The 15,655-nt window shown below is 33.4% G+C and overlaps 1 long non-coding RNA gene across 6 annotated transcripts; it reads right to left on the reverse strand.

Moving 5' to 3' along the window:
* Positions 1-645: 645 nt before the first annotated feature.
* On the reverse strand, positions 646-8,687 carry LOC126846810 (uncharacterized). Of its 6 annotated transcripts, none has more exons than XR_007686936.1 (7): positions 8,386-8,687; positions 7,841-8,313; positions 7,574-7,752; positions 7,245-7,328; positions 6,198-6,347; positions 1,481-1,575; positions 646-1,332 (listed from the first exon to the last, which is right to left on the reverse strand). It is a non-coding gene; the product is annotated as an uncharacterized LOC126846810 (long non-coding RNA). The 6 variants fall into 6 exon arrangements; XR_007686935.1 differs by having other exon boundaries at positions 8,381-8,687; XR_007686934.1 differs by having other exon boundaries at positions 7,841-8,134; positions 8,198-8,687.
* Positions 8,688-15,655: the final 6,968 nt, after the last annotated feature.

The following is a 15,655-nucleotide window of genomic DNA, read 5'->3' on the forward strand; positions in this document are numbered from 1 at the left end:
CAATGAACTGAGAACAAAACATACTATTTGATAGTAAAACATGTTTTGGTAGAGCAGTTGCTTGTTCCAATAGCCAACAAAAGTTAATATTGAAAAAGCCTCGACTTTAGCCTTATGTTTTTGTCAACCTACAGGTGCATCGGTGTTTCTCGGTGGAATATGTTAGTATGTTACTGTAAATCTGTGTTTAATGTGTATGTGTGTTGTTCCTCATTATACATTATACCCACACGGTATCTGTTCGAGCCGTGGCTTACAAACAAAAGTAGTGTGGCGCTCTTTAATTGGTATAAAAACTTAAAACATTAATTATTAGGTGTATTAAATAATGAGTAGTATATCAATACAATTTGTGTTGGTAGTTTGTCAATAGTTAAAATGTTATGTTAATGACCTGAAAGATTTTGACGACTTTGTCTTTATCGTTTATTATTATCTTAAATTATATATATTGCAGACAATTAAAAAGATAAGAGTTAATGCCAGCGTTGTAAAAAAAAAAAAAAATCCGGCCAGTTTTTTGTTTGTTTTAATCGAGCAAATGTTTGGAATAAAACAAGAATGTTTTGAATCTTTACAATTTTTAAAAATAATTATTTTTCTGATATATTATAATAAAACGAAATACAAAATTTCTATAAAGTGAATTATGATATATTGTAATGTTTAATATTTATGAATCAGTAATAATTATATTACAATTTAATTAAGTTATAGAAACACTGTACAGAAAAAATTTACTTTTTTTTTTTGGAACAAGAACCGGAATGTTTAGGTTTTTAGAACTGTTTTCGTTAAATTTGAATTTTACTTTATCGTATAATTTTTTCTAGTGCGACTGGTTATTAAAATATCAAAGTAAACGGTGTTTTTTACAACATTCACTATTCGATTACATAAAAACTTAGCATATTATACAATGCGGATTATCGGTAAAATGTTCAAAATTATCATGAAGCCGCCGTCTTTGAAATTTAGTTTTTAATCTGCGGCTTCTCACTTCACATAATAATAATAATAACATCATCGGCGTATCGTTTATCGGTTTACCGGCCGACAAAAATAACAACACTGGGATTGCAAGCACACAATGAGCCAAACTGTGCGAGGAGACTTGTCCTTTATCTTTTCGACGCAGAAACAAATTAATATGCTAATTGTTCGTATCGTCCCGACGGCGGCCCTGGCTCGCAGAGGGTTCCCAAAACCTATAACCGTTATCTGAGTCTACACACCCTGCGCAAACCATCTCGGCGTGGCCGTAGCCGCCATCGATTTTCACATTTTCATACTAATAAGAGATGTGATTATTTTTTTTCCAAACTGATTAATCTGTAAAAAAAAAATAAAAACATTATTAATTGAAATAACAAAAAACCGTAACCGTCTAACGAGGGTATTACTCGCCGGTCAAAGACTGTATTAAATTGTAATAATATTAATAATAATGCACAATGCATTCGTTTATTATTGGACTCACATTGTACTCGAGCCAGTAGAATAATACATTATTGTATAACAATGCTGATTGGAAGACCGCACACGTTAGTTTCGCAAAACTTAGGAGGTCCTCGTCTGGAAAATAATATTATAATATAAAGAAATGACAACAAATATGTGTGTAGGTACAATCGTGCAATACCGGGGAACTGCAACTTGTGCAGACAGTAGACGGTCCTAATAGTGATTGAGTTAATGGAATGGGGTGTTGAATGAACTCGAATTTGTCTCGTTAGAAAAACGATAAAAGTCGTCAAAACTATTTTTTATCTGATGTCGTTCGGGTAAAAAAAAGTAAATTTGGTTAAAAAAAATTAATAGCCTAATAAATTTACAAAACGATTCATCATGACCCGTGCGCGTGGTCAAATTGTTTTTATTGCTTTTAAATTGTTTTCTTGGTATATTTTTAGATTTATTCCTACAGCGTCAATTTGCGAAGTTGCGTTTTTGTATATTCTAAATGCTTTTTAAATAGAGGCTGTTAACGGTCTCATAAAAACAATAACAGCCAATAATTAAAGATTTTCCTTATTGTACACTTATATTTGTATATTATACGCACTCGTACTGTACACTTGTGCATCATGTACATTTAAATTAAAAATACCCTATACCGAACCCCCAAATAAAATAGGATTTGTGTTGATTGTTTTTTTTTTATCTTCCTATTGCGTGTTTGTTGCAGTGTATTTTATTTTTTGATCATTGTTCTACGTTTAAATCACTGTTTGACTAGTAAGATCTTATGTAGCTGTGACGCCGAACACTGTAGAAATCAATTTACTATTGTACGTGAACCGTTTAACTTCAATAAAAACTGTTATTAAAATCGGTACGATACATTAGTGGCGCCTGTCCAATCAGTCAAAGCGGTCGATGGTGATTTCATATTACTCGTCTTTCGCCCTTTCTGTTTATAAGTGGCAATTTACTGCTCACGGATCTTGTCACACGGCGAGATCATAACCGTACTATATTTATCTGGTTTCTGTTTCCAAATGCAAATCTTTATTTTTGAGAATTGCTTATATAGAAACAACAATTTTTAAATTACTTTTGTGTAAAAGCATCTTCGACTTTTGGTCGTTTCTGCGTTTTGGGAGGTAGTTTTTACTTTTGATATAAGACCTTATACGAGGCAACGTTAGGCCAGAAACGAGGAAACTCGTGTTTCGTGCAAAAACATACCAAAGTTTTTTTTCTCTTATCGACGGCCCTCTTGCACGGGCATATGCGACTGTATTCATTTAGATAATATCTGTTCCTTACCGCTGCTCTTTTCCAGCGCTTGAAAGTAATAGGTACTATGCGTCCATCGGTGTTTTTTTTTTTAATCCGGATTTTGATAGTCCCTACAGCTGTATCTAATAATACCGAGGATCGGTCATTCGCGTACCGCCGTAATGGTTAAATTTGGTGTAAAACAAAGGATGTCTTATGGCTGTTATTGTCTGTGTGGCGAGGGCGCGTCGACGGTCCAAATCGGTGGAGTCTGTGTGTGTTTTCGTCCCCTTTCGCGGTCTTTATTATTATTATTATCACCGTTCCCAGTACAAGGACAAATGTTACCGGGCCCCGTGCAAGTTTCAATTACAAGCTCTCCCATCTCCGAATTGAACGGCCGTTCAATGGGCTTACGGCGACATCCGAGGTAATGACGACTGGGGTACGGTCGGCCACAAATTAGGCTCCGGCACCATTTGTAAGGAATTCCCGGGTATTAATCACGAGAGGTCCCTCTGCCGGTTAACCGCGCATACCGCGGTGAAAGTGACGGCGAGGGAGGAGGTGGATTATTCGTCGGTCGTTATACATGTACAGTATATATATATATATATTTATTACACATCACCGGGGTGTCTCGGACTTAAGTGTGCGTCCCGTTTAATAACCGCCGACTACGTCCGGAATTCGTATTGTGTCCACATACATGATACAGGAAAACGAAGAAAATCATCGCAATAACGTTTTGGACGAACACTCGAGTTTCGTTTGAGCGTTTGTGGCTAGAACATATATGACCGCGTTTGCATATTTAGTAAATTATTTTTCAATTGGCTGTTTACCTATATTACTTTATGTACTTACAACTGCTAAGGAAGAAAATGGTCGATATTGATGAAATCTTATTGATAAGAATTATTTATTTTGCCAAGAAAGTATTTTTGGGTTTCGCCAACGACACCTTTTATATTCGCCCAAGTCGAAAAAGATCATCTTTACCTAAAATACTTTAAGTTTACAAATTAACACTGTAAAATTGCAAATTACTCGTATTGTGGTGTTCTTAAGAAGGTTAAGCACCTTTTATTCTAGAGTCGATGGAATGTTTTGCTTTATTTTTTCGGGCGCAGTGCTTGAACTTGAGATAAATTAGACGTAAGATACTTTTAGCGTTTTGTATTATATATTTTGTTATTATAAATACTGATATACAATTTTTTATCTTATTTGTTTGTTATTTAGATTTTTTTCACCGGCGTTCTCCATCCATCAACTGTAAATTTATTACTTTTACTCTGTTTGGACATAAAACCTGTTTGCATACCCAACCCCGTGTCTTGTTTCAATTCATTTTTTTTTTAAGTGTCCAAAAACTCATTTGGTCAGTTTGTTTATTGGATTGAAATTCCTTGGTCTATTTTCTGCCTATCACAAAACTTGTCCCCAAAAAATGTTGTTTCATATAAATTATTGTGTTATTGAAATCACCGAGTCACTGCTCTGTTAGTGATAAATTAAAATTACTATATTATGTTACAGATCTCATAAATGATGAAGATAAAACGTGTGATACTAGTGCTGGGCGTTCAGGATTATTTCAAAAGTAATAAATCGATTTGTTTTTTTATCGAATAAGCGACACCGGATCCTTATAACTTATAAGAATATAATATTTTACACTTGTATCTTTCATCGCTAGACACCACTACTATTAATACAGTTTTATCTTAACCATGTAAGTCGTTATCTCGCGTAGACCTTGGCTGGACACTTGTGGATCGGTATTGATTCCGAGCGGTTAGACCTATTTAACAACGGCGATATAGCAGCGCATAATCAATCGTCTTGTGTGGCCTGACACGGAAATTAATTACCCGATGTGATATTATTTTTTTAATAATACTCTACAATATTATTCATTATAACGCGATCTGTTATATATAGTCGTGCACCGGCCGATAGTCCGAAACGTGGTCGACCCGAAAAGCTACAGGGGGGCCGAGGGTTCAGCCGTTTTTATCCGTCCAGCAATAATATTCTGGACCGTTTAGCGCAGAGTCACTTGACTCGCATGTAGGTCAGATGTCGAAAAATAGTTAATCGTAATCGGTTCGTTTAATTAATAACAAGTCGTTGAATCTATTTGTGTTTTGATTTTTTGCCGTGACCCGGCACAATATCACCCATACATAGTGTTTGAGCCTTTGGATTTTGTTCTAGGCTCTAGTGTCAATGTAGCAGTTATAACATATTTTATCTTATTCTTATGTTTATCAGACAAACTGAAAAACAAATTTTTGTTTGAACCCGTTATTTATTGTTAGATATAATATTGTTTTAGCTTAAAAAAACAAAGTTTTTTAGGCTCGCACCATATTTTTTTATCCATTAGATGGCGTATTAAATTGTACTTTTATAGGCTTACTCTAAATTAATTGTCGGTAAGGCATAAGTCAGGCATTATATTAGATACAAAACATTTTTAAACATATAGATTTTTCTTATTAGTCACGTCTCGCATAGGAACATACCGAACCCCAAAGGCCGCCGCTGAAAGGTACACGATAGCCATATATTTAAATGTACTTGGCAAAACGATAGTCATTGGACAACTTAAAGAAATAGTATTAAACCTCTGCGCGGTGTGACTAAACTCCTAATCATAAATTAAGCATATTGACTCGATGACTTTTGTAAAGAATTATACATACTATTATAACGTATACATTTAAAATATTGGGTACCTAAAATGTTTACATTCGATTTATGTCCATACTTATACAGGGTGACCGACACACAAGGCGCACAAGCGTGCAGTTTCCCCGATTGTTCTCTTCACATGCGACCTAGTTAACCTTTTGAGCTTTACGCTTTGTGCAGTTTCATCTCATTTGCATTGAATCGAAAACTATAACCTCCTCATCGGCTTGTCACACTACATGTGCGTTCTAGAGGCTGGTATATACTTATACAGTGCAATAACGCACTGACAATGTATTTGGACTTACCATAGGTCTAATGTAATAATATAATAGGTGATTCTGTTTTATTAATATTTTCTAAGTATTTTTGATCGTTATTAAAAACGATTAATATATATATATATATATATTTTAACGTCTCGGAAATTTATATTATACAACTGTGATGTCGAAAGATGAATATATTATTATGTAATAAATTTAATACTGCAGCACTCATTGCAGAGAGTTATGATAATAATTATAAGAAGCATGTCAACCGACAAACGGGTCATGAAAGTCAACTAATCAAAATTCCCTTATGTGATTCGGCATGTATGAATGTATATTAAATACTAATAATATCATGAAATGCATGTATACCGAGTGGCAATGACTAATAAAACTAATAATACTCTGTATGAATACTGTGTTGTCGTCGTCCTCACAAATCACTCGGTAGATATTGAAATTAGTAAAAAAAAAAAAAAATTATAAAAAATGAATTACTCATCATCATGCCTCTTCGTCTCTGTTGATTGATGGACCGTTGTCTCGAGAGTGAAGGCAATAATCGCGACAGTGTGCTTCGCAGGCGTTCTAAGACCAAAGTGTTCGCCGTTAGTTGTTAAGTGGTCCACAGCTATACGGCGTTTTATTCTTAGAAAATATACAAATTATGTACATAAATCATCAATAACGCCGTCAGAAATCTGTTTGTTGATAGCGATATCGAATAAAATGTATTAAAAAACAAAGATAGCGAGAGAAAGAGAGAGGAACACTTTTTTATTAAAGAATTCAAGCGAACTGCCCAATGGATGGGTTGCCTTACGACACAGTATGCACTTATCAGTAATAACATATTACATAAAGATTGATTGTAATAAAATAACACTAATAATTAAGTAATGTAAATACATAAGGGATACTGTGTTTGATATAAGTACGTATAATATTCTGATAATAATTCTGAAAATTAAATAGATCACACCAATTTAGTAAAAATATAAAAATAAATATAGATAGTAATTAGTAGGTATACGGTATAAGTACAATCAAGAAAATAATCAACGTCTCAAATTTGAATGCCATTGGCTTAACTTTAATCTATCCTATATAAGAGCGGTAGTGCGTAGAAAACAAGCGTTTAGGTCTGACAGAGATCTGTCGAACCCGATTATTGAGCCATATTGTTTGCAAATAAATTTGCAATTAATGAACGTGCTTTGGAATACTAGTATGCGCTCTGTTCAGAATACCTACAATAAAAATACCAGATCCAAACAAAATAAAATGTTTATGTTAAAAACTAGTTTATATTTTCAATATTATCTTATTTAAAATAGCATTTAACTTTGGAATTTTAAAATTCCATAAAAATCCGGATTACGCTTAACTCATATTAGGCCTTGTAGTTGACTTTTCACTAGTTTTTTTAGTTTAATAACATACGAATTGTGTTCGAATAAAAAAATAATTAGTATTACAACAGACAGCCATTTTAAATAATTAGTGAGCTTGCATACGACGCACTCTAGAAAGTAGATAACTTACTTTTGTGGTTAAGTGCACATTAAGTGTTTGTGTTGCGAAAGGATCTAAGGTCTAAGTGTGACACGAACAATGGTAATATTATACCTGTAATCAATGTGAGTCATTGTGAGTCGTTTGACATTTCTATAGAAAAATAAAACGACATTAATGCACTAGATCAACTTGCTAAGATAATCATTTTTACTTTGTGAAACGACATACAATAATAATTATTATGTCCATGCTGAATGTGAACTGTAAGTGTGTGTAATAAAGTGCATTATAAATGTCAGACAACAATTAAATAGCATATTATTCTTAATAATCAATATTATGTATTGGGTACTCACTCGATCGTTGTTCGACTCAGAAGTACTTGACCAATGATCTTATTATTATCTTGTCGGATGGCGGACAAACGCCTTTCTCCGTTTTTCTTCATATTATATTCATTATTGTTGGCCAATTATGGTAATTGTGTAGCAGTAGTTGATTATTTTTGCCGTTTTAATCAAATTCCATATTAAACCTAACAGTAAGATAATTAAAACAATTATATAAGTACAACAGTGTAGTGACCATGTACAAAGTTTAGACCTGTGACAAAATTATTTTACCGAGAACTTAAAATTTTACTTGTCCATCGCTTATTTCATGCAACTATGATATTACAGTGAGCCCATAGTAACGATGCTGATATTATGAAAATGGGTGTTTGGCCATTGGATAATGTGCATTCGGTTAAACGTTAAACGACTCAATTATTATATCAAACAACGAACTTGTGCACCTTTTCAGTCTTCCAACAAAGATTATAGAAAATCTGGCCGTTAGCGTGTGACGCACAATTGGACATGCTTCTCCTCTATAAAGCCACATACACACCTCCAAGTCAGCAAACGGCAGTTCGACTATAGGGTAATAATTCGCTATAAATTTATATTGAAGGTGTATAATAGTTTATTCCTTATTACTGCCGCGGCTTGGTAACAGAGAGCAACTCTAAATAGCTTTGAATAGCTGCTATGCTCGTTACAATGGTAAGAATGTCAAAGATCCGATCCAGTTTTGCGCTTTTCTTTATCCGTACCTAACACAAAAATTCAAATGATATTGTTGTGTGTTTTTGCATCGGTACGGGTGTCTTAAGATGTTACTGCACAATATATTCAGACATCAGCTGCCGGACGTTTAAGGCAATTCGGTCACACGTGACCCAGAGGTCCATTGGCACACGTTCATTGTCGTCGATCCGGAAAAAAAAACATATAAAATATAAAAACGGTGGTCGGGGGCGGACACGTTTGCGGGTTATTCGACAAATTTGACAAATCATTGGATGGGAGTGTCAGGCATTTTATCTTTTATACTCAGATTCCCTATTTAAACGGTTCTTTTGAATCTCCAGTAACACACATACACACAACACAACGAGACCTTATCGAATCTGGTCAACGCCTAATAACAGTCGGTGTAATCATATACGAGAAGGCGGTACCGTTTTATCGTTGTAAAATATTATTATCATTTTTTTTTTTTTTTTAGCTTAGACAGTTTTTTAAAAAATTTTTTTTTTTTACAATACACACCAGAATCGATAACCTATGTCTTATGCATTTATATAACTAGTTCAACGTACGTGGCGCTTTTAACACATACATTGGACCCAGATTCATTATGGATTTGCTGACGTCTACGTTCCAAGGCTCTGCGATTGTATAATACCTATTGTACGTGGCATAATATATATATGGTTCAACACAATATTTCTATTTACCATACAACTGCGTGTACTACTTAATAATAGGCAAACAACATAGTAGCACTGTGGTCTATGGCGATTAAGTTGTTGTAAACAACATAATGGAATTCATAGGGTTTATTTGTACACTTCCTGTTAGACTTACAAAGTATAATATATTATGGTAAATAATGCAAATATTTTGAATAGTTAAACGGATTAATATGTATATGATATTATTGTTTTTAATAATTTGTTCATTATTCATTCACTCCTGCATATCTAGAACAGTGGGCTAGGATTCTCCTATTCCGTTTCAGATTGCAAGATTTGCACTGGCAACTCCAATTATTTTTCAAAATAAAAGCTATCTAAAGATAAAAAAAAAGTCAAGAGTACAAAGTGATAAGCCATTTTTAAAATAATACTATTTTTAATATTTCTGAGAAATAATGAACAAATTGAGAACTTTGCTTTTTTGACACTTGTGCTCCACATCCCAAAGGACAAACATTTTTTTTTTTTAAATCGAAAATTTTAAGTTTTTTGGTAGATTTTATTACCATATCGCCTTAAGTTAATCAAAAATAATTATTGATAATTTTCAAACTATTAGTTGTATCGTTTAGACGTTTGATAATTATTATCATTATGTGTATAAAAAATAAGTCGTTTGGTAAAATTTTCGCATATGTATTATTGCACTTGTCATTTTTAATACTAGGTCCCTTTTTCTATGAAGGAAACGATGTAACCTATTTAGTTGTATAGTAACTACGCTAAAAAAAGTGGCTATCAAATCACCATAAACGCGCATACAGTGGAAATATCGAGGTATTCTCACCCCATTTTCCGTCTATCCGATGGTGACTTCCGTTCACAAAGTTTCATTACATCCGCCCCTAAATAGATATAAACAACGGACGTCGCCGCATGTTATCATTACAACGATTGGGTAACATATCCGCTTAATGTGTTGAATAGTGTAATGTAATTTTCTAGTCGCCGCACGGTGTAGTATGAATGGATGTAATAAAAAAGGGACCCTAAGTCCTAATGATTTTGGGGACCGTAAAACGCGTGGCGATAATAATACTATATATCGATGGAGGAATTTAATACATTTCCGAAAACATTGGTTTGGGCTTTGTGATAAGTAGCGGATAGCGTTAGAGATGGAAAATATTGGAAATTGGGAAGAATGAGATTTTCAATTGGGAATATGTTTAAAAAAAACATTTTTTAACTTTAGGCATATTAAAAACATGTCATAAACATATTATAGTTATCCAACTAGGCGGTCGATAAATATCCATAATAATAGCGAAATTCCATCAAATTAATTGGATTTTAATGGAAACAGAATTGAGTTAAATTCTAATCAAATGAAAATCCATACTTCTAACCTAATAACTAATGTTTGTGTAATCAATTTAATTAAAAAAAAAAAATTGTAAATAACCAATACATAGTAAAAATAAAATAAATGATGGATGAAATACTATAATTAACTTATAATTAACGCTATAACGTTTTAAAAATAGTCGAATTAATTCAAAATTTGTACGGAATATTATTTAGATAAAGTACTATCAATAAACTGAAAAAATTATCAGAAAGCCTTTCTCATATAGAAAGAGTAAGAACTAAATTTTTTAGAAAACTTTTAGGACTTATGCATGAAAATTAGACTGAAGATAAATCTAGTTTGGGGCTATAACATATGCAATTTGTTTAAATATTTGTAGTTAAAATTTCTCTCGATTAAGAAAAAATAAAAAAAAAGGAAAAACTACATTTTGACCGCAGTAAATTTCTATATTTTCAATATACTGTTCAATATATATTATACATATTTATACACATTAATACCAAAAATTACAATTTTAAGCACATTGTTATTTGTTGACAATGCTTGTATATCTACAGATGCGCATCGAGGCGTTTATTTGAAATCGATGTTATCACTTTCAGTTATAATAACTTTAGTAACCTGCGACCACCCCTCGACGGGTCATTATTTTTGGTCATCATTAAACGTCAAATTTTGTCGTTAAACAAAAATGTAAATAATATATTTATATTTGTTTTGTATACATCTGTGTTTACATTTGATCATATCATGATACAGATAAAATGATTAAATGTACAAGAAACTTATTTTTGCCAATACCTAACTGTTACATTACACGCAGGGGAAAAAATCCGGATTTCCAGTATTTTATACAGACACATAGGAACGGGATATTGCCGGTAACTGCACATACATGACATATTATATGGGAGCCGTACATCGTGCCGCCACCAAAGGATAATGCCAGCTTTTTACCGGCGACCACGATAAATCACCGGTGGTCACCGTGTAACAACAGCGGCAGTGGTCGGTACGCCCACCCCGGGACGAGCATGTGCCCGTGCCGGCCGTTGTTATCCCGTAGGAGGCGTGTAAAATTTGCCTGCTGCCGCGGTGGCTGTTTATGCTTCTATCCTGCGACCAGATCGGACCGATGTGTGCATTACACATCCCAATGCCACCGTCTCCGGGCAAACAATCGCGCACGGTTCATACCGAGAGATGCGTATCTTCCCCGTTTGTGTGCTATCCACAAACCCATTGTGTCTTGCGCATAACATATACAGCATGTCCCAGACACAGTATATGTATACACACGTACGGTGCGCTGGCAGTATGAATAATTATAATAATAATAATAATAATACCTATAGACTATATTATAGCAATAATATAACATAAATAATACGGAAAATATGCATACATGAGATTTTTCTCCTCTTAGCCGCGCACAGCTCCCGTCAGCGGCCGCCTGGAGTAAAAATATACCTTTTGTGTCTGCGCGGAGTGTATGGCACTTGGCAAGACCTACCGAGAGAGATTATAGGTGGTCCGGGGAACGCGAGTAGAGGGGCAAACACTATAATAATATAAGTATGAGCGAACGGGGCGGGGGAGGGGGAGCAACTTGACTCGTTCTTCCATTATGATGCGCTGCCGGTTGATCTCTCGGCCGAAAGGTCGGCCATCAGATTTTGAACACGCGTCGCGTTATTTTAGCACACCAAAAAAAAAAACGGTATTCCATCTTTTTCCCCCGGTATTTGAGATTTAGAGATAATTAAAAAGTACAATCGGTGTTGCTTAAATTATACTTTTAACATCCGAATTTCCGAAAAGACGATAAATGCTACTATTTTCGTGTAGAAATACAAATACAATATTATTAAGCAAATGTCGAAAAAAAAAAATTTATAACTAATACTGAGCGAGAAAATTGATAAAACGTGAAAAATTCAAATTGTTTGAAGGTTTTGAATTTTATAGACGAGGCGCATATGGCCAAAACAACTCAATCCACAAATCTATTATTTTAATAGAAAAAGCCAATAATGCATTTTTGAATGTGAGTTCCAAAAAATAAGTTCTGTCATCTGGCCGATCAATGTTTTTATGGTGTGGTAAGTTTTGTTTTGAAATATCATAATATTCTAAAATGTGTAATGTAATAGAACGAAATTATTTTTTTTTTTTTTGGTGGGTTGAGCTGTTTTGGTGCTATGCGTCTTAGATTTTCTCATTCGGGTTTGTCTATGTATACAATTAATGTTAATAAGACACTAGAAGAATAAGGTTTTTTTTTAATGAAAAATCAAGTATTTGCTGTCCCATCCTTAACAGAGACATATCAGTTATCATAATTAGCTGAAACCTGGAATGTATAGGATTTAAAAAAGAAACAAACGACAGTTAATAATTCGTTTAAGAATTTTTAAAAATGTCTCCATATTAGTATTAAAGATAATTAGCCAGTAAACTTTAAAGCGTTTTCATAAATTGCAAGATTCGTTCAACATTGCGGACAAGAATTAATTGATTATGATAATTAATGATCAGGACCAACATTTAGGTGTCAAAATAAAAAATACGTTTATAGCTATAGTAATATTTATATGTATGCTAAAACTGGTGTATTGGGAAATTTAGTAAACATAGACATCCTGTTTTAATGAGCACATTTTGTCTGGGATCAGACAAATTATATTCATTATTATGTAAATCTACTCAACTGTATATCTATACTTATAATAGGTTAAACGATTCACCGAAATGCAGATATTATTTTGCTTTACTGTTGTGTGCCCGCAAATTTGTACTTGTTGCAATACTATAATAGTAGGTTTTATAACCTACTTATAATGAAATTTTAATTCAGTGTTATTTCTTCACTAATTAAAATAACATACTTAATTAAAAATGAAATTCCGAAGAAAAATAATTTATGTTATCGAGCACCGTTACATTACAGCACTCGATAACCGGTAAACAATTTTAGTATTTACATCAATCGGTATATTAAGTTTGTTTACATAATTACAATATAATGATTAATTAAAATTAATTACAGCCATTACCATCGCATCATGTACATCCTATAACGGAAGGTAGGTATATCTGCAACGCCCGACTGGCTGTGTCGATCATATTGTGACAAGCATCTCGAAGATTCTGTCTCGTGATGTGACGAATCAGTGTGTTATTGATGATTCATTAGTCATTGCCATAATATTATAGTCGCTTAGAAATAATTACTTATCGATTAGTGGTAAATTAACGGTAATAGACCGCCGTGAATGCGATTAAACTAAAAACATCACATGCGAACACCGTCGGTTGACGGTTACCATGTAATAATAATTAGGTTCGTGACTACACAACCAATGTGGTCGGTGTATACTGGGGACGAAGAGGTCACGAGTCTCTAGAAAACAAGATTTTTTAAACTTTTTTAAACACACGGTAACGCGTGCGTATAGTTGACTATTTGCAATTAACTATTGATTAAGCAACTGACTATTTACGTTAAGAATAATGTCTACTGAGAATGTTACTAGTCGATTGGAAAATGTAAAAATTAATTGTAATAGTATATTTTTACTAATACTGTACTGTAGGTTGGTATACTGAGGAAAGAAAAGCTGGTGTCGGAGGGTATCACATTTTCTTAATCCTTACCTATCTGAACACTCCACTATAACCGACATAAAAAATAATACTTTAAAACAATTTATCAAACTTGTAGATTATGAAAAATATTTTTTTTTTATGATTAATTGTATTATTATATTAAATAAAAATATTTAAAATATTTATAATTTTTAAGTTATTAATTTTAGTTGCTTATTAAGTATAAATTAACTTAACGCGATATGATTTCATCGTCACAAATGATAAGAATAAGAATTATTTAGATGGTTAATACCTAAAGCTACTAAAAAGAATTTATATATATTTTTTTGTTTTTCCATAACTATTAATGAATATCTGTATTATTATCATTATAATTATTATTCCAAACATATCTTATACTATACTACTGTGTAACTTTAGTATTGAGAAGTATACCGAGTCGCTCCTGGCCACCTATGTGGATATTAGGCAGCTCACTTGGTTTTTATGTATTACACAAATGATACATTTTTTATTATTTTTATGAAAAGGCAAACAACACGTTCTCCGTCGTATTGGCGTGGGTGCGCAATCACCTGTACGTTACGCGGTTTCGCGTGAGACTTGATTCACTGTGGGGATTTGAAAATCTCCCCCGGGAAATAATTATTGTTTTTGTCACCCCTCCGGGGAAAAAAAAGTCACATGCCACCACGGCCCGGCCGAGAAATCACGCGAAACCCGCGCTCCTGCGGTTGATAAACTTGGTTTGGCTTTTTCCCACGTTCAAAGGGATCAGACAGGATGTCCTCGTAAATCTGCAGCCGTGCACCTGTGCCGCAATGGTAAGTATAATAATAATAATAATAATAGCACAGTAAGTATACAATATATCTAGTGTGCGTGTGGGTGTGTGTTACTCTGCCCCGTTTGTCACAACACCAACCGAAACTTCACAGCTCATTAATTAGCCGGCAACACGCTAAGTCCGACATACCCCAACGACCGCATCGGCATAGCAGCACCCTTTTATTTTTTTTTTATTCTGTCGAGAGGGGGTTGTTGGGCTGCTAAAGTATTTCGGGAAACGTAAATTCGTGATTCGACGTAATGACCGCCAAATAATACAACAAGGTTATTACTGTTTGTACCGGTTAATAATTATTCATTAGCATTTTAATAACGTTTTTCCATCACGGGACGTCCCAAACAAATCACCAAGTAATATCTGACACAATATTAACATATAAATGAACCCACTGAGAAACTACAGTTTAGTATTGTTTCGTTAGCATAAACCGTAAGCTTTTAAATTTTATAAAAACAAATAAAAACACACAAAAAACTGCCTGTATTGCACCAATAGAATTTTGAATAATATTGTTTGCAGTTTTTTTCCAAGGTGAAATATTTGTCAGAAATTTATTTATTTGGTACTTCAAAAAAAAAATCATAATATATTTTAACGGTAAAATAACAACTGTTAACCGCTACTACTGGTTACTATATTTCTGTCCATACGAATGATAAATAAAATTTAATTTTGAAGAGGTCACTCTTAGGTTTCTATTGAATAGATTTCCTTATGATATTTTATTGCAAAGCATTCGCCTATAAATGTGCCTATATTCACTTCTATTAATAATATTAAAAATCTTTTTTTAGTTTCTAATTAGACACAATTTTTTATACCTGTTAAAAAACTATAAATAATTAAAAAATTAAACT

Source organism: Adelges cooleyi, unplaced genomic scaffold, assembly GCF_023614345.1.
Source record: "Adelges cooleyi isolate 19-005CV unplaced genomic scaffold, UGA_ACOO_1.1 ACOO_flye_CR_arks_rails_tigmint_CR_PRNA_9, whole genome shotgun sequence".
In the NCBI taxonomy this organism is placed as follows: Eukaryota; Metazoa; Arthropoda; class Insecta; order Hemiptera; family Adelgidae; genus Adelges; species Adelges cooleyi.